Raw genomic sequence first — 23,316 nt, 5'->3', positions numbered from 1 at the left:
TTTCAAAATAGTCTTTTTGTATTATATACTTTTTCTTTATGAATGAATCCATTATTGTGATGGTTTCCAACATAATTTTGTCCCAACTTAAATTCTTGTTAACAGTTTTTTAATTCTATGAAGTAAATCAAATGAAGTATCTCAACTACAATTTTCTACATTACATAGCTTTACTGATAATATTAATTATTACTAATAAATAGTACTGTAATACAGTCAAAGAATATAGAAAATTATCAAGAAGAAAGTATAAGTCACTCAAGAACCTCTTATCCACAGATAATGTTAACATTTTAGTGAAAGCCTTGTAGATATATATATGAAGTACCTGTGAAGTGCTTAAAATCATTTTGCAACTTGAATTTTCTCTCAACTACGCATAGTGAATATCTTTTCATCTCAAAATTTATCTACTTTTACAGCCCCAAATACTTATTTATAGGAACATATCAAATTTTATGTTATCTTGTGATGAACATTTAGTTTGTTTTCAATTTCTGTTTCTAAAAACCTCATTCTAAAGAACCAGCTACTATGTATAAAATAGATAACGAATGAGAACCTACTGTATAACACAGGGAACTCTACTCAATGCTCTGTGGTGACCTAGATGGGAAGGAAATCCAAATAAAGAAGGGATATATGTATACGTATAGCTCTTTCACTTTGCTGTACAGCAGAAACTAACACAACACTGTAATGCAAGTATACTCCAATAACAATTAATTAAAAAAAGAAAGACAGAAAAGAAGACTCGGAGTACAATGGAAAGGAAAAAACAAGAAGACTCAGAGTACAATGGAAAGGAAAAAAAGAAAAAAGAACCAACAAATTAGACACACACACACACCCCCCCCTAGTTCTTGGGCATGCCTTCTTTGAAGTTACAAAGTACACTTATATATTTTACATTTTGATTCATATTGACATGCCATGCTCAACTGCCCTCTAATCAACCCTGTGAATGCCACCAAGGAGCCACATTTTATCCACCCCCTTTACAACAATCTTTGAGATATGATAAATAAAAAGATATATCTCGCAATTTATTTTAATTTTAATTTTTTAGCTGCTACAAAAGCTGAATCCTTTTCTTATATTCAGTGGCCTTTTTTTTTCTTTTGTAAGTTGTATAATTAAGTGGTTTGCCCACTGCTTATTGAGTTACTTCTTTTTCTTTTTTTATTAATTTGTAAGAGCTCTTTGTATATGAGCATATATATGTATACATGGACCTTCTTTCCTATACATTGCAAATATTATCTCAAAATATCATTTGTACTCAAATAGTGGTGCTCTTGCCTTCTTTTTCTTTCTTTCTTAAAAAACACTATCACAGAAATTTTCAAATATATACAAGATAATCGTACAATGAATCCCCATATGGTCATCACCCCCATCAACAATTATCAAATATATTACCAACCTGGTTCCATCCCTCAACTGCTTTTTTCATTTATAATTGTTGCTGTTGTTGTTTTGCTGGAGTATTTTTAAAGCACAGCTCATTTTACCCATAAATATATCTGTAGGCACCTCTAATTGATAAGGACATTTTGACATATAACTACAAGCCATTTTCCCAACCTATCTACCTTTAATACTAAGAAAATTTCACCTACCATGTGAAACCTTTTTGGATGATATATATCCATTTCAAAATACCACACCCCCCCACCCCACCCCCACCCCCTGGTCATTTTCCTTAGGCTGTTTTGCCTATTTAACCAGAGACAATTTCATCTATTTACTTTGCATAGTTTCCTGCACACTTTTCTATAATTCTTATCAGAGTCTCTTTTCCTACAAAGGATTTTTGCTCCACTCAGATGTTCTCTACACTTTCATCACATTCTCTTTTCTGAGCATCAGATTATTGTAGGCCTTTGAACCTACAGGCTATTGTAATTCTGATCTTCACAGCCTCTCTTTAGTTTCAGCTCAACATTTCCAGTTGAAGTGACAGTGTGTGCTGAGATCTCAGGCTCTCCCTGCTAATTTTCCATGTTGTAGGCATTTACATAGGCATTTGGGGAATTTACGGGTTTTCCCCAAAGCATTTCCTACTTACCAACGGCCAAACTCAGCAGCAGAGTTCAGAATTTCCCCCAGATCAATACATTTACTTTAGTCTGACATTAACACATCATCCTTAAATCTCCCCTTGCCGATGCAGGAGGCAGGCTTTCCCAAGAGTTCTGATCTTCACCAGGTGTCTCTCTCCTTTTACTCAAGAGGGTTTTCCCAGGAAGATCCTGCTGCAAGCAAGAAACATCACGCTTCTCTGTGAGGTCACTGCACAGATCAAAGGTGGGTGGATCTTTCTCTCCAGCACGCAGATGTTTTATTTACACTGCAGGTAGGAGAACTGTGTACTTCTTCACTCCTGCTCACACAGTCCTGAAATCAAACCATCCAGATTTGGCCAAAGGGGTTTAGTCAGTATAGGTTAGTAGGTGATGGATTTAGTGGTTGTGTTGGCTCATGTTTCAGGGTGTGATAAGTTCTGACTGTTTTTAGCAAGGTTAAAGCTCAGTGCTCAGTGTCCCCTGGGAAGGCACTGAAAGACAGGGGGTGGGTGGATTTACACAGTGGGCCAAGAGCCTGCAGAGCTTTCCTCCAAAGCTGTTCTCAGGTCCATGCAAGCCCACAGAAAAACACTGCCAAAGCCAAAGTCAAGTCATGGAGGATCATTTCAGGGAGGCCACAGAGACCATCTTGTCAACCACTCCAATCTTATGAACGAACGAACTGAAGCTTAGGAAGATGACCTGAAGGACTTGCCCAAGGCTAGAGAGAGATGCATGACCAAAACCAGGTCACCTGACTCTTACGAGGGATACTGTCCACCTACCCAACCTCTCCACCTACCCAACCTCTACCAAAGCTCAGAAGGCCAGTGATGCTTCTCTAAAGTATTTCATCTTGTCCAGAGCCTAAAGTTGCCTCGATGAGGTTGACCACTGTGGTCAAACTAATTCCAAGGGACTTCAGAGATAATGTGCTCCATCTGGGGTCCCATCAACTGCAATTCTAGAATCCCTCATCATGGACATCAGGAAGATGGGATTAGATACAGGCCTGTTGGATGAGATAAGGTCTACTGAAACAAAAGAGGGTGGTGTGCATAGGATAAGATGAAAAATACACTTCAAAGGGAATAGATTACCAACCCTGGTGTCCTCAGAAAACCCCAATCCAACGCTTCAATTCCATTGTACCCTTGACCTGCCTCCGTCCTTAAAGTACTCGGTCTTTTGTCTGTGAAAAGACAACAGGATTGGGTCTTTAGGGGAAGAAATAAATAGTAAGTAGTTCTCCAGGTTTTGTGCAGCTATGTCTCGTATTTGACAATCTCACACTCACCGACTTGACAGATCTGCTTTCACTAATCCATATGCATATAAGGTGTGTATTACCCCCATGTCTACGAGATTCTCACTTAGCCAACGACATCTGTCTGTGAACTGTCACGAAATGCGAGAATGATTCTTTTTCTTTTGTGGTGTCAATTCCTCTATCTGTCATTATGAACCTTGTTAAATACCCTCTTCCCTCCCCTTATGAAAGGCATGAACTGAGTGTTAAGTTTCAAGCATACCCCCTTAGCACATCCAGATGGGGAGAAAAAAGCACATCTAGCTATCTACTTAATCAAACATCTACTTTTACTCCATCAACGGGGAGGAGGCCCTTTTGTACATTTAACAAATTCAAGCAATTTAGCAACTGGGTTAAAGCCTATGTAAAGCACTTCGACAACATGGGAAATAAAGACACTGGTCTTCTGTCTCAGAATTGGTTAATGGAAGACGTGAAGTCTCAAAACGCGCACAACCGCGGGTTCTTACCGAGCTGCCTAATGCACTGCTGGGAAAACCTTGTGAAGTTTTCCATCACGGGGGGAGGTGGGTTGACAGTTTTTGCCTTTGCTGTCAGTTCCACTGTGGGAGGCTCCTAAATTTATTATATCTAGGAAATAATTCTGGTGCAAACCTATCCTGGCGGAAGCAAAGAAACAAGGCATGCAGTACACTCTTCCAAATGTATTGTCTGTTATTACTACAAGGCTGGGGGCTTAGTCTTGGCAACTCCATGGTCAGTGACCTTGAATGCTTCTCTGTCTAAACTTGCTCAAGGGGAGGCAGAGCAAGAATGGGTCCTATTGGCCTTTCTTCATCAACCAGCTTGCCAAACCTTAGCCAAACAGTATATTCAGAGGGTAAAATGGAATTATCCCAGGAGAGCACAGTGTTCTCCACTGGTGTGAAATCTCCACCAAGTACCGTTTCTGCCAAGTCATCAAATGCTCAATACCACCTGTTGGAAGATCAGATTTAAACATTACTTTCAGATCATCAAGAAGGAGCTCTTTTTTTAAAAATCTCCTCACTTTGGGAGGCTGCTCCATCTCCGTTTCTTCATCTACAAAATAAGAATAACAACGTGGTCCAACTTTCTGGGGAGGAGAAGATGGATGAGTGCTTTTCGCTGACTAGCTCAAAAGCCACGCAAATATAAATCAGTGAGTACTGCGCACGCTGCCTCGCTGCTGCCTTAGGCGCCTGGAGCTGGCACTGAAGACAACGGGAGCTCCAGGAACGTACAAGAAATGTGCACTGGGAGAGCCAGGTCCAGCGTCATTTGGTGGTGATGACTGAAGCGCTGTTGTAGTGGAGGGGCAGCTGCTAAGTGTATGGTTATCGACCGCTGCACTTGGACTTGCTCTGAGAACACTGCTCCATCAGGCCATCCAGCTCAGAGGACATCAATCATTTGGTGCAACACTCTTGTGTCTTATGGGCTTAATGGCATTGGAATCCGAAGGGCCAAAAGCTGCCCTTGGCAGTGAACAAAGGGCTGCTCACAGGCTGGAGGAGTAAGAGTAAGATGGACCAGACTTTTGCTTCACAAATAATCTAATAATAAAGGAATTAAACCAACATGTTTTATTGATCTATAATAGTGATTGAATGATCAATAAATGCACATCTACACTCTATAGCTTAGCCAGTGGAGCCAAATCTCTCAGTTGTATCCTCAGGTTAGCCCCTTGGCTTGTCATCTTGTGATGACCGTGGAATACGTCCCCAACTGCAGTCAATCATCCTACAAACATGTACAAATCCCCCCATCTCAACTTGTACTAACAAGTACTAATGGTAAGCTCTGCTATCATCTGTCAATCAATACAACATTATCCCGTCTCCCAAAATGCGGGGTCACTTAATACAACCTACTGGAAACATGCTGCTTGGCAAAGAATGTTTATGAGATATAATCATAGAAAATTAAGGGATATTCTAATGAGAAGTCAAACCTTCAGTTTAATTGCAAAAGACTGTTTAAGCTAAAGGAAATTGTGTATTTGAGCTCTGAAGTGGAAATAAAGTTGCCAGTTTCTGAGATGCATATCATAGAAAATGAGTTATTTTTCCTCATTAGAAAAAACATATCTGCAAGTAATAAGAATATTACCAGTAAATACTAAAAGAATACACAGCCATTGGGCTGTGCATAGCTACGGAATACATTATATCTTTAAATAGTTTCTAAATCACCGACTTAGAGAAATACTGACTCCTGGCCTTGGTAAATTATAATCTGTGCTCTTATCCTATAGAAATAAAAAGGATCATCGCCTCACACAACCAGAACAGGATTAGAAAAAGTTCATTATGAATCTCAAGTGTGGCATTTTAAAATTATTCTTTGCTTCATTTTTAGAAAACAGCTTGAAAGTGAACAGAATAATGTATGGATAAGGATAGTGTGACCAAATTATCAAATTCTCTATAGACCCAAGAAGGAAACAAATGCGGAACTTTCTGTGCTGACGTTGTCGTTGCTGAGCACTGAAAAGGCGAAGGTAAAACCCTACCATGTGTATGAGCCTAGCGCCCCAGACCGACCGAGGAACAAAGAGAAGGTAGGTCCAGCTCTAAGGCCGGGAAAAAGCAGTTGCTGTGCAGATTCAGACACAAAGACGACAACTCCTTATTGTTCGAGTCAAACAAAATTATTTTCCCTGAGTTAGAAAAGTGAGATAAATCCCTCAAAAGTAGTACCGAAAAATGGAAATAGCGATTAAGTGTTCTGGCCACTGTCCCAGGCACCAAGGAAACAGAGGAGAAAATCTCTATCTTCCTAGAGAGTAAACAAAATAAATGTTAACTATACAACACGTAGGCTGCAGGAAAAAACATAAAGAAAGAAGGGGAACAGGAGATGCTTGGGTGGGGGTGGGGAGAAGGTTGTTGTATTTTACAGAGGGTAGAAGTGACAGTCTCTGAGCCAAGATGACATCTGAGCAAAGATTTGAAGCCGGCAGGAGGGCAGGCAGGCAGGTACCTGGAGGACAGTAAGTGCAGTGAGCTGGTCCAGATGCTTGAGGAGAAGCAAGGCCAAGCAAAGTGGCAGGAGACCAGTGGACAAGGGGCACCGGAGCTGGGCGGGAGACATGGGGAGAGATGTGAGGAAAGAGAAAAATCACACACCTCAGGACTTCAGCTTTTCTCGGAGAGAGCTGGCACACTGTCCAGCAAAGAAGCTCACAGTCTGACCTCAATTTTTATCAGCCTCTCCCTGAGTGATGTTGGGGCAAGGACAGAGGCAGAGAGTGACTAGGGGGGCCCAAAATTTGCAGATGGAAGGTGACAGTAGTTTGGACCAATGTGGTTGCCATGGAGATGAGAGGAGGTTGGGTTCTGGATACCTGTGGGAGGCAGAGCCGGCAAGAAGTCCTGGCAGAATGGGAAGGGAAGAGAAGGAGGCAAATAGGCTGCTTTCAAGGTTTTTTGTCCTCAGCAGTTTCCAACTGATTTTAGATAAGATGAAGCAGGTTTGAGGGGAAAGATTAGGGATTCAGTTTGGGGACATGGTAAAAGTGAGATGCCAATTAGACCTTAGTAAGATGCACGGATCCTGATTTCAGAGGGATGTCTGAACCACAGATGTCAGGATACACGTGGCATTAAAAATTATGTCTGGGGCCTTGCCTGGGGAGCTCCAGCATTTCAGGAAGGAGACTGAGAAGCCCACGACACAGGGAAAACCTGGCAAACGTGGCCTCTTGCACATCTACCTCCCTGATATCATCAGGTTCAGAAGAAATGTTTATGGGCATTTTTGGTGAACTCTAAAGCCATAGATCAATGCTCACTTAGTACTCCTGGAGCCAACCACACTTTGCACCAACCACTTTGAATTAATTCTTCCCAGCTCTTCTCAGGTAAAGAAAAAACTGATTTGCAGCTTGATCAAGGTGAGTCTCAAATGCGAATGTCACCTTCCAAGAATCTTCACAGACCCCTCTAATCAGGGGAAAGGAAGGAGAGGGTGTAATATAAATAACTGGGCATCAGGATTGAAGATTTACATCCTGGCTCTCGATCAGTCTTTAAGCCAACTCCATGAAGCAGGATTGACTTCTCCTGTTGCAGATACAGATGAGAATATGATGCTCAGAGGGGTCACATAATTCAACTAAGTTCCTACCATGGCCTTAACTGGGACTGGGAGAGACACCAAGGTCTTCAGGACACTTTCCAATGTAGAGTCCCAAAGCTCAACCCCCTCACCAAAACCACCCCACTTCCTCTACAGACTGGATAGGAAAGCCATGATTTATTAACACCAAGAAGAGAAAGTTGCTATAACAATACAAAAATAACTAGACTTAATGTCTGTGTACTTTACAGATTGGAAAGCTCATTCACAAAACATCATCTTTCCTGAATGTGTTGATCAGATCCCTTTACCAAGACTAGAGCTGCCAAGATTGGCAATTTGGCCTTAGGGGAAATAAAACATTGAAAACATTAAAAGGGAACTGGAAAGAAATACTTCCCACCAATGGGAGGAGGAAGTCCTAAAGGTCCTTAATGAGTCCTTGGAGGGATCTCAGTCCTCTGCTGGGAAACAGGGCATAGGCAGGGAGCATAGCTGAAAGAAGTGACCAAAATTTGTATTCCAGCCCAGCCACTTAAAAACTGAATATTTCAAAAGTATCAAACACTGATTCAGGGCTAAGTATCCATCCAAGAAGGCCTAGTGCACACTAACTCATTCAGGCTGTGGCCGTCACTGATGAAGCTTTGACTGTCAGTGGTGGTGCTATGGTCCCATTTTACGAAAGAGGAAACTGAGGCCTGGGGAAGCCGAGGAGCTTCCCAAGTTGTTAAATGCAAGTAGTTTGGCTCCAGAGTCTGGCCCTTAACCTTCAACCCCGGGTAAGCCACCCTCTCTGAACTTGAGTGTCTTTGTTGCATTGTTAGATGGGAAATAATATCTGGCAACGTCCTCCAAGAGCTGGGCTCAAGAGAACTGTTATTTTAATATGATTGTTGTCTCTCTTGAGAAAGCTCTTCTCAAACCCGCACAGGTAGAGAGGACCAGTACTTCCCACACCAGCTCGAGTACCACTAAGTGGATTTACCCTCTTTGTGTCCACAGGCTTTGTGTCTGAATTACCTTGACACAGTTCAGGTAGAAATGCAGTTGTTTCTACTTTTCTGGATTAGCAGGGGGAGGCCCTTCAGGGATGAGATCACATCTAATGCTTTATTGGGACTACCTGTCTCTCAAATATCGCCCGCAGTAGTAGGTGCTCAATGGATACATGCTCTTTGACTAAATGAATAAATGCATCCCACCAGAAGGTGTGACATGCCTAGAAATGGTGTCCAATCCTGATCATACACTATACAATCAACGTGGGGTCAGGGGTAACACCTAGCTCTCTGGTTTTCTTTATTCTGATCTGTTCAGCTCATATCAATATCTACTTTTACTCACACAAAACACTTTTTTTTTTTTTACAAAGTATTTTTAAAATCTTTTCAACAGAAAGCTTTTGGGTGAATCTATCTTCTCCAAAGCACTATACCTGGCTTCGTTTGTTTTTCAGCTGCTTCTAACCAAATGATATGTATAAAAAGTCACTTTTTTTGAGAGCCTAAGTGTACGCTTCTTACAAATACCAAAGGGAATAAAAGGAAAGAATTATCATAAAGTGGGAAGGGTTTGGTCGTCAGCAGCATCACATCCTTGATTCAAAACCAGAGTCAGAGATGTGAATGATCAGCTGCACTGATGAATTTCCCTGTGTGTCAAAACCAGGAGCCCTGAAGCCTCGGGAGAGCACATGGTGCACCCTGACGGTCTCCTTCTGGGTCCCCAGGCATTTCCTGCCCAGGCATTGCCAGCTGGACTGTCCTGGCTCTGCAGCTGCCCCCCAACCCCACCCTGCCCCGCCCCCGTGTCCTGGTTCTTCACTTCCAGAAGTACGTGGAATCCAACGGTTGGTGCTTAGAAAGAGCCAAACTGAAGGAGTGAGGCCCAAGAAAAAGGGTTGAGGCCTGCCCCAAGGCTGGAAACCTTGGTTTTCAAAAACAGAAGCTGGAGATCATAAAAACTGGGAAAAAGAAACCAAACCAGCAGAGCCCTTGTTGCAAAAGTTTCATCCAAGTCCTCGGTCTTTCTCCTCAAGTTTGTGATCCTTTTCAGGCAAAACCACAAGCGTTTTGTATGAGTTTCACACTACAGAAAGATAATAGAATTTCGTTTTTTACAAAAAACTTTTCCTGTTATTTAACAATATACTTACTGTTTCTCAACTGCTGGGGAAAAAAAAGGGATGCTCATTTCATTGCTGTTTAACAGATTTTCTCAAATTAAAGAAAAAAATACCATCATCATAATTACTTACATACATTACGTCATTTAATTTCACTGAATTCTAGCAACACCACTGGAAAGTAGGTATGTTCTGCAGATGACAAACTGAAACTCAGAGAGGTTAAGTCACTTGCCAAGACTCACATAGCTAGTAAGAAACAAAACTATTAACCACATTTTATCACCTCAACTATCCTTTTCCTTTATAAAACTCACTCTCCTTTAAAATGCCGTCCAAGCTCTCCCAGAACAAAAGTGCCAGTAACTGACTCCATTATTATAGTAAGTTCTGAATAAGTAAACCTTGATTATTTCTCTAGGTGTTGTTATTCTTTTGATAGGATTATCTCGAAAGAAAAAAATTGGTAACTTAGCAATTATTGTCTGAATGAACTGTTATTTTTTACACTAACATTATGGAAACAGCTATCTATCTATCTCTATCTATCTATCTATCTATCTATCTATCTATCTACCTATCTATACAAATATATATGTGTGTGTATCTATATTTCTAGAGAAACAAAATGACTTGAGACCTATAAATTTTTAAAGGATCACATCTGTTTCAATTGCCACTGATACATTTTCTCCTCCAATGTGTTTTTATTAATGTTTGCCATTTTTTATTTTTTTACTGAATGATTCTTTAAACTATATTGTGCTTTATAGTTTAAAAAGTTTCAGACACGTGGTTTCATGTAATCCCATAATAATCCTTTTTTGAAAATCCCCTACTCCTATATAGATCCTCCAGTATGCTTTCATTGTTGTCTTTAGCAGCTTTAACTTCTGATGGAAGGATCCTCTCTGGCCCCATGGAGTCTTATCCACAGACCGAGGTTACAACTGAGTTCCTTCTGCTTCACCTCTTTGGAGTGGTACATAAGCCTGGTCAATAGTAAATAACAATTATTGCTTGTAGAGTCCTCCCCTCTGCTAGGCATATGGCAAGAAGTTTTGTATGTGATCTACTTCATCCACCAACAATTCCGGGAGGTAGTTTATATTATTACCACCAATGTATAGATGAGGAAACTGAGGCTCAGAGAGGTTAATGACTTTGGTCAAGATCACACAGCCAAACTGTCTGGGCTCCTAACCTCATGCTCTTCTGCTTCAGGAGGCTTTGCCTTAGCTGGATGAGCATGTCTGAGTCCTTGATACTCACTCCTGGGGACCATGGCACATGTTTAAAGAGAGGAGCCTGGCCGGGGTGGGGGGGCGGTGCTAAGGGTGCTGCACCCATCCAAGAACTGGAGGTGGGTCATGACCCCTCTACCAGAGAGGTTCAATAACTTGCTCAAGGTCACACGGGTAAGGGAAGGACTAGGAATTAAGTCAATGAATCTTTTACAAGTCCCGCCTCTTCTGGGCTTTAAGCAGGGAGTTCACTGGCTTGGGCTCAGCACAGCAGAATTTCAAGACGAACTAAGTAGTAGTGTCGCTGAAGTGGTCCAGGAAGAACTGGGCAGATGCTGTTTGTAGTTCAAGGAAGGTTAGGAGAGACTTCTCTCAGGGATGGCAGGGGCGAAGGTGGTCAACAGGGCACCGACCCGCCACCAGCTGCCTCCTTAGACGAGCCACAGCCTTCCCTGGCCTCACTCAGCCGCCCTTTCCCTTTGCAGGGAGGCACTTCTCTCCACTTGGAGGGCCTGCCCAGGCTCCCGCTTCGAGGCCACAGCGCCCTTGCTTGCTCTTCCCATGGAAAGACTCGGTCCAGTCTGTCCCGGTCACAGGGATGCGCAGGCGTTTATCTGCGCCTTACTGATGCGCCCCTGCAAGTCTTGAAGGGCCGGGGTCTTGGCTCTGCAACTCAGTTCCTCCCCTGGCGCCTGGGGTAGGGGGTGGAGGGTGGGGGTAGGGGTGGAAGGGGTGCTCAGGATAAATCTGCTGAATTCTTGACTCTTGCTTTTCTCCTCAAATTGAACACTCTCGCCGGGCTCCTGTCGGGTGGGGCCTGCCTAAATCAAAATGATGGATTCCTCGCGGAGGGCAAAGAGGTGCGCGGTCAGAGCCGGCATTCCTATTGGAATTGATACACACTCGCGCTTCCGGGCTCGAGCAGCGAGAGGCTGAGGCGCAGAGGGCCGAGGAGCGGGTTATGGGTTTGCCTTCCGTGTCACCTCCGCCGCTGCCGCCCTTTCACACTCGCGTGTGCACACAGGCCAAGACGGAAGGCGCGAGCCTAACTTCTGCCTCGAGCGGGTGGGAGGGAAGAGAGACAAGAGGTATTCCATTGGTTGTCTGGGAAAATGAACTGCACCTTCCCCTCACTTGCGGAGGATCAACTTTTCCCACCTCCTCGGGTGGGCACTCATAACCTGGGGTCGCAGCCAGAATCCGGGAGCCAAGTGGCCCCGGTTGGAGGGAAGCGAAGCCAGGCGGGCAGTGGGCGGCCCTAGACGTCGGGGAAAGTGCTTAACGGGATCCCGAGCTCCCGGGAGGGCGGGCACGCGAGTGTCCCGACAAGCGTCCGGAGGCGCAGGGTTGCGGGTTCCCGGGAGGGCGCACAGCTCCGGCGGCCTCGCACGCGACGTCCGCGCCGGGCCCCCAAGGGTTAAGCGCGGGTCCCGCGGCGCGGTGGCAGACCCTACGGCCCGCCCGGGACGCGGAGCGCGGGTCACCGTGGGCTGCGCGGGGCAGCCGCGGGATGCGGCGCTGGAATGAGGAAGCGCGGAGGCGCGGGGAGAGCCGGGGCGCGCGGCGCGCGGGGGTGGCGGCGGCGCGCCCAGAGAGCCCGGCACGGGCGGGCGGGCTGCAGCCCGCGGCGGCGCCAGCAGGTACGGCCCCGTACCTTCCGCCGCCCCGGGGACCGGGATGGGGGGACCGGGATCCAGCCCTGCGCGGCGGCAAACTTTCCGCGCGCGGCCCCGGAGTTGCAGTCGGGACGGCGCGGCGCGAGCGGCCGACCGGCTGAAAGGGCGGCGCGCCCCGCCCCGAGTCCCTCTCCAAGCCCCGCTCCGAGTCCCGCGCCGCGCCCGGTTCCGCGCCCCGCGTCCCGTCCCAGCGCCTCTCCAAACCCCGCTCCGCGTCCAGCCCTGCGCCCCGCTCCGCGCTGGGCTCCTGTCCCGCTGGGTGCCCGAGCGTGCGCGCGGGGCGAGGCGGCGGCGGGGCAGGGCGAGCCGGTACCCGCGTGGCGTGCAGCCCCAAAGTTTGTGGAGCGCGGGCGGCGGGCGCGCGCTCAGGGCGGGCGCTCGGGGCCGGCGGCCGCAGGTGGCAGACAGCCGGCCCGCGGGGGCGCGGCGCGGGTCCCAGGTGCGCGGCCCGTGGGCGGCGCTGTGCACGCGGGACGGGCCGAGCGGCCGGGAGCGCGAAAGCCGGGTGGCGGCCGGCTGGGGGTGGGGAGCGAGGCGCAGAAATGGGGAACAATGCGAGTGAGCAACTTCAGGAAGTCATTGTGAAAGAAAGCTGGGAAGAGCTGAGCGGCCGAGCGAGCCGGGCGCTCTAACAAGTGCCTGCGCGGCCCGCGCCCGGGGCGGCCACTGCGGCAACGCTCCTGGGTCCCCGCGGAGCGCAGCCGAGCTGGGGCGGGACGCTTGGCGGCGGCGAGGGGGCCAACCCGGCGAGCCCCGCTCCGAGGTTGATCTTTGCGCCCAAGGATCGGTCTTGGATCCCCAGAGTGCGACGTGCACATCCACGTGAGTGTTTCCAGACTGAATTTCCGTAGGAAAACTTGGATTGAAAGAGAGAAGGAAAGAAAGAAAAGACGAGGCGGTAAGCTTTGTTAAGTCCTGGTTTCGCTCGGGTCGGTGCGCCTCTCTTGGGGACAGTGCGAGCGCTGACTTTTGTCAGAGCCTTGGCCACTTGGTGCTGTGACCGCAGGTGCAGAGCAGGCCGGCCGTGGGACACCTGTGAGCCCCGGTGAGGAGGACGCTGTGGTCCCGGTCCTGTTTAAATCGATCAGCGCTTATATAGTGAGATCACGGAAGTCAGCCTTTATAAAGTCATTCATAACGCTTTCTTTTCTTATTTTTGACGCGAGAGCTTTTTGCTTGTCCTGTAAAGTAATTAGGTCGAGTCTGAACTTGCTTTCCGCAAAATAAGAATTATCCCGATTTGAAAAGTTGGTAGTACTTCTGCCAAGTGCAGTTTTGGCTATCAGGTTACGAAATCCCTCGGTGAGAAGGCGTCGGGTTACTTGAGAATGTACTTGCAATGTGTTTGAAAAAATCCTCAAGGATCCTCGGTGATTCCTAAAGAATCTCCTGAAGGTGTGATTATTTTTGCTTCTAATTTGGAGGCGCGGCACACAGTGTGGCATCGGGAGAAGCTGAAAGGGTCACGATTCAATTCGCAGGGTCTGATCTGGCACTTCCAAATGCAGCTTTCAAATGCAGTTTCCATTCTTTCTGGGCTGCAGCCCCGGAATGAATGTCCAGGCCCTGTGCTTCCCTCAATTTCCACACTCAAAATTCCCCACCCTGCTCCCCACAGGGTATTTCAGCTTTGAGGTACCTGTTTTAAACTTGGAAAGAAAAACTGGTATTGAAGAAATATCACCTTACCCTTCAGATCAATTTCTGTTAAAAGTAAAATATATATATATGGGAGCTGAAAATATTTAATATGCGTGATATTTGAACGTTCATGGGAATTTAAATGATTTTAAGGATTGGTTCCCTTTGGTTATGAGTTGAGGGTGGAGTGGAACCTAGTGAGAATGGCCTGAGCCTCTTGAATTCACTGCTTTGTTTGAAGATGCTTATTTGAGGAGCTTATTTGGACGCATGTTTTATGTGGGGTTCTTAAGGTAACAATTCAAGTATTTTGTATATTATATGTGTCGGAATTCTTTCAGTGACAGATTATTTGATATTGACTGAAAATTTAAGCAGTCACAGATATCTCTGACCAGAAGATTACTTGCTTACATTCCAGATTATACAAAATATGCTAAAAAATAATTTGTATGCATGGTTATAAATAATGATGTTGCATTTAAAAATCCCGTACAACTTGGATTTCATATAGTGTATCCGATTTCAAAACTTCTCATGATCATACATTTCTATACCTTTTTCTCACATGGAGAAAAAATGTGTTTCCTGGCCTCAAAGTCCACCAGAGCTGAAGACCAAAATATGTCACTGAGTTAAGTGGTCAGGTTTTCTTCCCCTCCTGTTTCTTGGTGAGAGTTGAAGGCAGGAATTTCAGAAACTCCTCCGTGCTTCTTTAATTCATCAATATTTTAATTAAAGTGCTACATCTTGGGACACTGAATATCCTTGGAAGTTCAGGAGCATGGTAACAGTGGTAGCCCATCATCATGGCCTCATGGAATGAACCCACAGGTCTGTGAATCAAAATGTGTTACTTCGGGTCTTTTGAGAAGTTTGTCTGAAGTCTCCTGAGAGAAGGTAACCAGTGGTTTCCTTGCAGCCATTTCCCTTGCTGAAAATTAAGATCACTGCCAATTTCCTGGCCAAGAGGCCTGCGGCCAGCAGTGCTAGGACCACTGCGTCTTCCTCACTGGAGACTTGGAGTCTGAGGATTGTGGTTCTTTGGTTTGGGGATCTTTTCCCCTTGGCTTGGATTTGTGTGTTTCACGTTGGGTCAGTGCAGGAGCATATTGTCAATATAGATGCCAAACTTTTGAAGTTTGAGAGAACCCGATGTATATATACAGTCTGCTACATGCCATGCTATGAAACGCCCCCACCCCACCCGTACGTGTGTCGTGTGTATGCTTCACGGTCACGTGTGTGTTGATAGATACAGGAAATAAAGACATTATGTGACCGTATGCCCATACCCACACAGAGAACGCACACAGCGTGGGGAGAGATGCAGGGGCAGAGTGGAAAGGGGTTTTAACAAAGCACACCTGACCTGAGTAAGAAAGCCCCTCCTTTCTGGGTTTGCTGGTTGGTTGGTTTGATTTTTTACCTTTTACTAAAACAAGACGTATTTTCCTACTTGAAATGGTGAGTTTAAGTGTAAGTGACATTAGTCGTTTGGATGTCTGCCTCACGTACTTGCAGTTAACCCAGAATTCATCAAGGGTAGCAGCGTTCAGAAGCATTTTTGTTTCTTTTTCCATCCGCTAATCTTTGTAATTATGAAATAATTTCACTGCGAAGTAGCTGTTGGTTTTGTTGCCTTATTCAGGTGGAGATTTACACCAGTGGATCCAGCTCACAGAGAACAGTCCTAGGGGGTTGACTGGCAGCCCTTGCTATTTCTTTTTATTCTCATTATTATTTTTTAATTTCATTGAAGTGTAGTTGATGTCCAGTGTTGTGTTAATTTCTGCTCCTTCGACACGCGTTTTTGGGCAGTGTGACTCCTGCTTGTGGCCCCAAGATGCTGCCCCTCCTGCCCTAACGGTCACCATTCGTCCCTGCCTGGTGTCGGTCTGTTTGTGTCTGCAGAGCCCTCAGGCGCCTGTGTAGCATTGTCCCACGTCACAGGAGAAAACACGAGACTGAGACGTAAAAGCGCCGTGACCCATCCTTCGAGGCTGACAAGGGGAGAACCCTTGATCCGGTTGATGCCTTGAGACGGATCCTTCTGGTTTTGCTCGGAACAGGCACATGTACACGTGTAATCCAGACTTTGGGCAGGTTGTGCTCCAGAGCGTAGGCATCTCTTTCTCTCTCTCTCTCTCTCTCTCTCTCTCACACACACACACACACACACACACACACACACACACGGGTTTAAAATCCAGACAAGGAGGGAGACAGGAATCAGGGTTGTCAGGCCCCCAAACCAGACTCAAGCAACAGCAACCAAACTGGTTTTATCATAGGATCGACCAGATGCCCACCCTGGTTTCCTTCCAGAGACCTGGCATCTTATTGTTCTTTGCAGTTTAATGAAGGGCTCTGCACTACAGGTTCTCTCTCCAAATCTCCTGTTATATATGTTCACGTCCTTCCATTTTCAGTGTCGTTGCTTTAGTAGCTTGTGTCTGACATCCTTTTGAAATGTTTGATGATATTCTAGCAAATCTTTGTAAGATGTTATGAAACAGTAAAAGTGAAATGCTGCATTATTACAAGTGAAACAGAGCAAACAAAAGAAGCTTTGCAGAGAGCCCTGGGGTGGAGAGGTGGGCTGGGCCCACCTGCTTTGATGTGTGTCTGGGTTGGGGGCAGGGGGTCCACGCCTGAGATGGGCCTGGTGGGAAGGCAGCCCAGGCCTCCTCTGCAAGAAATGGTCTCATCCCTTCAGTCTGTCCTTTTTTCCTTCTCCTGTTTTGCTGTGATGAACAGATGTGTGGGTGCTTTGGGTTTCTCCCATGACCTGCCTGGGGGTGAGCTGTGAAAAATGGTGAAAATCCCAAGTCCCAGGCCTGAGGGCCACCTGCCTTCCCCGCTACAGGCCTGGCCCTGTCCCCCTTCTCCCAGAGCTGTTTGTTTCTGCCTTTGGGGAGCTCAGAATGCCTGCTGACTAAAAGAGATCCTTCTCCTACCCACCACAAGCCCGCCAAGTTAGACGTCCTAATAATCTCTGAACCCGTTTTGGTCAGGACAGGAAGCATAGGCTCCCTTCCTGCCCATGTTTTCCTGAGAGAAAAACCATCTTCCCTCCTTTTTTGCATATTTGGCAAATGGGTCCACCTTCCTCTCCGCCCCAGTGGGGTGCGAGGAGGGCGGTGGTGAAGGAGGCGGCAGGGTCCCTTCCAGGTGGCTGAGTCCAGGGGGCTCCGTGCAGCCCAGGGTCCAAAGGCCCCAGGCCTCCAAGGTAGGATTGGGTCTCCGGGGGGGCACAGGCTCCTGGGTGAGGTCACCCGTTTTTTTGCTGCTTTTGTACAGACGGGATATTCCCAGCATGCACTCTCCTCCTTCCCGGGGCGGCTTGAGCCCTGGCCCCTGCCCGGCACCCCTCCCGCCGACTGTCCTGGGTGATGGAGAATCTCATTACCTGCCATGTGCTCTCTCTGCTTTCGGGGGGGGGTCCCCTGCCCTCCCCCCCCCCCATGACTCACGGCACAGGGCCACGGCTTAACGAATTACTGAAAATGGGCCCTAATTAGTGGGAAAGCGCCTTCTTCATCTTTCCTCACTCAAGTGTGCAATGATTCGTTTTTCTCCAGCAATCAGCTCACTGCTAAAGGAAATCTGACCCTCTTCCTGCCATGTTCGCGCCAAAAGTGAGCTCTGATGGATGTTCAGTTGGTGCAGGACTTCTGGGGTGTGTTGAGGGTGGGTGCAGTGCGTTTGGTGGGGGGGACCCAGCATCGTTCCTTATTCCCTTCCCTTCTCTTCCCTCCCTCCTTCCTCCCTGCCTCTACCTCTGTCTCTCTGCCTTCCTTCTGTCTCTCATGTGCGGGGTTTTTGCAGAGACAACTAAAAACTAGGTAAAGAATTTGTAAATGACCTTACACATACTGAAGTGGACTACCAGGTTCCTTTGTTGGGTTCACATGCTAAAATCGACACTCTAAAGCTTTTTGGGTAGTTTGAAACTGTCTAAAATTGAACAAGATGGTTTGGAATAGAGCCCTCTTCTAAAGCTAGGGGTTCCATGGAGAATATCGATTCATAGGTTTTTGGCAAATTTTTGTTGTTTTATCAGACTTTCACTGGCACACTTAGAGCAAATGAAATAGCACATAAGACGCCTTCTTAGACCGAATTGGGGGAAAAAAATGTTTAATTTAGAATCTTTAGGAGAAATGAAAAAGGGGAATTGATCTTATATGAGCTGACTTCAGAGGCACTCTGAAATGAACTCCAGTGCTTTTAATGGAAACTAGAAAGAGCCAGCGACCCCCTGGTGTGAGCCCCACTTTGAGCCTGAAAAAGTGACCTTTTCTTCCTCCTTTGTGCTGGGTTTTGTGTAGGGCAGAAAATTAAAGTGATATTCAGAGAGATCCACAGTGAAAACATATTGATAAATTGTGTATCCCGCTTCATTAAATTAAACATCATACTGTTAATTATCTCAGGTTGTTAGAGATAAGGCAATTAATTACCATTTAAAAATGGTCTTGAAATTTCTAGTGCATTTCTACCTGTGTTTTCTCACTTCTGTCTGGAGTTGTGTATGTTTAACCTGAATTTCAAGAATTTTCAGGTTAATTTAGAGCAGACAGGCTGTTGTAAAAAAAAAAATGTAATTTGCTGGAAAAAAAAAAGCCCACAAAGTAAAACATTGAAAATAAATAATTTAAGCTTATTTAAGGGCTGCAGAAAAATCTGACAGTAGTATTTAAAATGAGTTTTCCTGTATCTTGCTCCCTGATGGATGTGAGCATTTTCTGCCTGATTGTAAATAAAGATGTGCTGATTTTTATAGGCCTGAAAACAAGGAAGTTGTAAGCCTCTGTGAGGTTCTACTGATGACACCCCCACTCCCCCTGGGTTTGCATGAGGACGTTGTGGGCTGAAGTCTGTGGATGACAGAAATGGGCTGCAAGCAGTCCTGGTTGGGCCTGATATCCACCAGGAGAGCATATCCACGTGGACCTTGTTACGTGTTCTGTTGCATTGGGCATTTTACCCTTGGGATCCTATTAGGTTTGGGTTACAGGACAGCTCGGCTCTCTGTCCATCACCAAATACTGTGGAAACCTAGAACTTGTCTGGCTAATTTGTTCCAACTAAAGAGCTCATTCAGAATATCAAGTGGTATTCTTTACTGCGATTTTTGTATTTACCATCTGTAGCAATCACTGGTACCAAATCATTGATGCATACCCTTCTCAGACACAGCTGAACATGACTTCAGCTGACCCATTTGAATCTGGGGTGACCAAAGTAAACTCCCAAGGCACGGAAGCTGCTAAGAGATTGAGCTACGATTTAAGAAGCCCGATTTTTGAATTTACGTTCTGCGTACTATGAACATGGTTTTGAAAAGTGAATAGAGGTGATTTTTTAAGAAGTTACTTCATTTTAATTCATTACAGCTGATAATTTAATTCATTATAGCTGATAATTTTGGGGTGTTGTAAACAGAACGGAGCTCAGAATGCAAGTCCTTCAGGGAGAATTTCCCGTTAGCCCAGAAACCACGTGGCCTTAACATTGGAGAGTCAGCCATTAGGATGTCTGCAACCATTCCTCTCTGGAGCCAGCATCCCATGACGTTCTAGAACACATTGTCTCTCTCTGTTTGCATCTAGATTTGTAGCTAGGCAGGAGAGACTTTTCTAAATAAAGCCAAAAAAAAAAAAAAAAAAGTTTGTACGATACCTGGATGGTGTCTTCAGTGGGAAAATCAACAACAGCTTTTCAGTTGTTGATAAATTGATATGTATGGATTGTAAACACTGGGTATTCCTGTAGGGCTTGGCATAATTTTACTTCCTTGGGTCTAAATAACATAAATATAGCTTTAAAAAGAAGTCCAGTGGTCTTTTAGAAACCTCAGTATGACAGGTGCAGGTTTTTGCAGTGTTACGTGAATACAAATGGATTTTCCTACCATATACAGTTTTAATTTTGAATATTTCATGTCCCCGTAAAATGATACTGGTGTGTTAAGATAACTTCACTGCTAGGAAGGCAAGAGGAGATACTGTATTCTTTATGACAGCATCTTGCCTTGCTGAGTGAGAAACTGAGTTCATATTGTAACTTTGTATTTTTCTATTTTATAAAGCATGAAAAAAATCTTGGAAAATAAGAAACTATAGGAGAACAATAGGAAGCAAAAACTCTTCCTGGGCTCCTCCGTCTCTTCACTTTATAATGACAAGAGGTGAGAATATCCGTGTAAATCATTATTTTGGGCCAGTTCCTACCTTTTTTTTAAAGATAGAGGTGTCACTTTTGTTGCACAGTTGCTGGCCAAGCATAAAGTCTTCTAAAATTGGGAAGAGGGTAGAATAAAATGATCTGAACTTAGACTTTTTACTTAAGTGATGAAGTGTAAAAGGCCATTTATATTTGAGGAAGCTACTTAGGAAATGGCCCCTGATGATGGCCAGAATCGGAAAAGTCCTCTAAAAGTGTATGTAAATTCTGAGTGTGTCTGCCTCTCCCAGGGTTGCTGCATAAACAGCAGTTACTGTTCACAGTGTGAGAGCCGCCGTACAGGGGTTCTCCAGACACACAATAGTTGTGCAGTGCTGGGACCTTCCTGGGCCACTTGAAACCCAGCTCTGGCCCTGTTGTGAAAGCACAAACTCTTTCCAGCTTCGTTTTCTCTATTATTTTCTGATTTCTAATATCTCATGTCTTTTTTTTTCCTGCCTCACTTCGAGGCAGATGACTCCATGATGGCTTTTACAAATAGTCTCGTGGTTCTTTTCCTTCTGTATTAAATCCCCCCTCACTAAGAATGTTTTCAGACAGCAGGGTTTTCAGCTGTATTTTGAAAAGGCTTCCTGAGTTCCCCTTGACCCTTCCTCTTTTGCATATCAGTTCCTGCCCCTAGAAAAAAAATGTGAGGACAGAATTGCACATGGGAGGTAATTTGCCCTCCAAAAGCAGGTTCACAGTAGAACAAACCGCTGGAGGAAGAGTTCTCTGTGGCTTAGTTAAAAAAAAAAAAAAACGGTGTGTGAGTGTGTGTGTGTGTGTGTGTGTGTGTGTGTGTGTGTGTGTGTGTGTGAATGGCTCAGTTAAATATGGGGGTAGGGTGTGAAACCAAATTGGATTCCCTGCTATCCTGTTTAAATCTTGTTTTTCATTATTTGCGCCAGCCCTAATCTCTGTGGAACAATTGTGAAAATGTGTAGATTGGCAGCTAATTTTTGAAAGATGAAAAGACTCAGAAATGAAATAAGTCGACTCTGAAGTTGTTACGTTCTCCCGACCTGTTTTGTCAAGTTGTTAGGAAAACCTCTATGGTCCCCAGAACCAGACACAAAGACCCTGCATGTCGCCTTTGCTTTTTCTCTTGGAATATTTCCTTCTTTAAGATACAGTGTAATTCACAGCAACAGGCTAGATTTGCAAAAATAAAATCTATCAGTCTCAAGATGAAAAGACTTTCTCTCAGCAGGAAAAGTGGGGTTTATTAAAGAGGTCTGTGACCTAAAACATTTTAAATAGATGATAGGCTTGGCCCGTGTTCCCCCTTCAAAAGAAGCATCATTAAGAATGTAAGGAAATAACCCCAAACGTAACTCTAGTGCAAGCTCATCATGAGGGAGGAAACTAATCAATAGCACCCATTTGACCAAATAACCAGAATGTAACTATACTGTAGAAATTTTGTGATGAAGTTTGCCTTCATTGCAGAGTGTTACATAGAACATGCTTATTTTCTGTGAAGATATAGGTAATACCCATTCCTTGTCCACTTACACATTTGAAATGTGGGACCCACTGCCCAAGTGGTCCTGGGTTCAGATCTCAGCTCTGTTGTCCATTTAGATGTGTGGCCTTGGGCAGGATACTTCTTTCTTAGCCTCGGTTTTCTCATCTATAAAATGGAAAGAATAATAGGGATTGTGTATAATAATGAGAAGAATACAGTTTAATTGTAAGGATTGAAGATGCAGGCTTAGCAAATGGGGACTGAATGCTAGATCTCCATTGGACATTCTGCCAGGTGCTCAGATAAAACAGACAACAAGGTGGGTGATGTCCATACATGTGGGGATTAGGTTAAATGCCAGGCGCTTGGGAGTTGCTTCAAGAAAGCCAACTAACGCCGGTATCCTTTCCTTTACCCTCTTTTTCTGGCATATATAAGGCGCTCAAGAAATGCTATGAAATACTACTGGACAGAAACTTACCCATGTGGTATCAGGGGAGGGGAAAGGCATTTGTTTAAGAAAAGATAGCGTGTGCTGTTTAAACCCCAGAGAATGAACTTTTTAAAAGCTTGTAGAAGAACTGTGTGGTCCCAACCACTGGACTGACTTTGAGTGACCATCTGTGGTTCATCACAGCACATTTGTTGTGCTGTGTACTTAATTCTTTAATCGCCGTTAATTGAGGTGGCTTGGAAAGTCAACAAGTTGTGGTTTGTGACAAGCGTCTGGCTTTTGCTTTTGACTTCATTAATCCAGACTCCCCTTTTTGGATTATGGGAAAGCCCTGGCATCTCAGAGCAAGTGCTGTGAGGGGAGGAGGCTGAGGAGGGTATGGGGGACACCCCCCCCAGCCCTTCCCACCCGACGGCCGCCCTCGAAGGCTTCCCTAGCTCTCGCCGAGCTGTTCTTTGAGCTGCTTGCTGGCCGGCAGGTAGTAATGAGGCCACTGGTCTTGGAGACGTGCCCGGGCTCCTCACTCGGAAGCCACAACTGCCCAGGGCTGTTGGATGCTTGTTCCCGGGAAGCAGCCAGGTTCTAGCCCTCATGGATGTGGGAGGGGAAACGAAGGCCAGGTCATGGAGGGGGCTTCCAGAAGGTCTCGCTGTCCCCAGGGAGGCTCCAGGTCTCCTGGCCTGGCCACCGTGGAAGCAGGATGCTGTGGGCCCGCTTCTACCTTGTGCTTGGTCCTCACTGTCCCCTGTTCTCTAGACTCGCTTGTGTGCCAACTCCTGGGGGGGGGGGGATGGACGGGTACGAGCAGGAGCAGGGTGAGTGGCGATCCTGACCGCAGTCTGTGCCCCCTGGAGGGACGGCCCCTGACAGCCCCTGTCCCACTGGCTGTCCTTTATCTCTGCATCTCTTTCTTGGTGTGCAGGCTTCAGGACTCCTTGCTCCAAAGAGACAATAAAAGCATTCACGTCCATGAGGACTGCCCGGTGCCGGTTATTTTCTGAGATTGTTGTGGTTTCTCCCAT

General features: G+C 45.6%; 1 protein-coding gene across 1 annotated transcript in view; it reads left to right on the top strand.

Annotated features, from left to right (window-relative positions):
- Positions 1-13,161: 13,161 nt before the first annotated feature.
- IKZF1 (IKAROS family zinc finger 1) overlaps positions 13,162-23,316 on the top strand; it is an 87,370-nt gene continuing 77,215 nt past the window's right edge. The window contains exon 1 of the mRNA XM_057733208.1: positions 13,162-13,319. The gene's annotated coding sequence lies outside the window, so the exon portion shown is untranslated. The remainder of the gene's footprint in view (positions 13,320-23,316) is intronic.

Source organism: Hippopotamus amphibius, chromosome 4, assembly GCF_030028045.1.
Source record: "Hippopotamus amphibius kiboko isolate mHipAmp2 chromosome 4, mHipAmp2.hap2, whole genome shotgun sequence".
Lineage (NCBI taxonomy): Eukaryota > Metazoa > Chordata > Mammalia > Artiodactyla > Hippopotamidae > Hippopotamus > Hippopotamus amphibius.
This window is presented reverse-complemented; position numbering and strand designations above follow the sequence as displayed.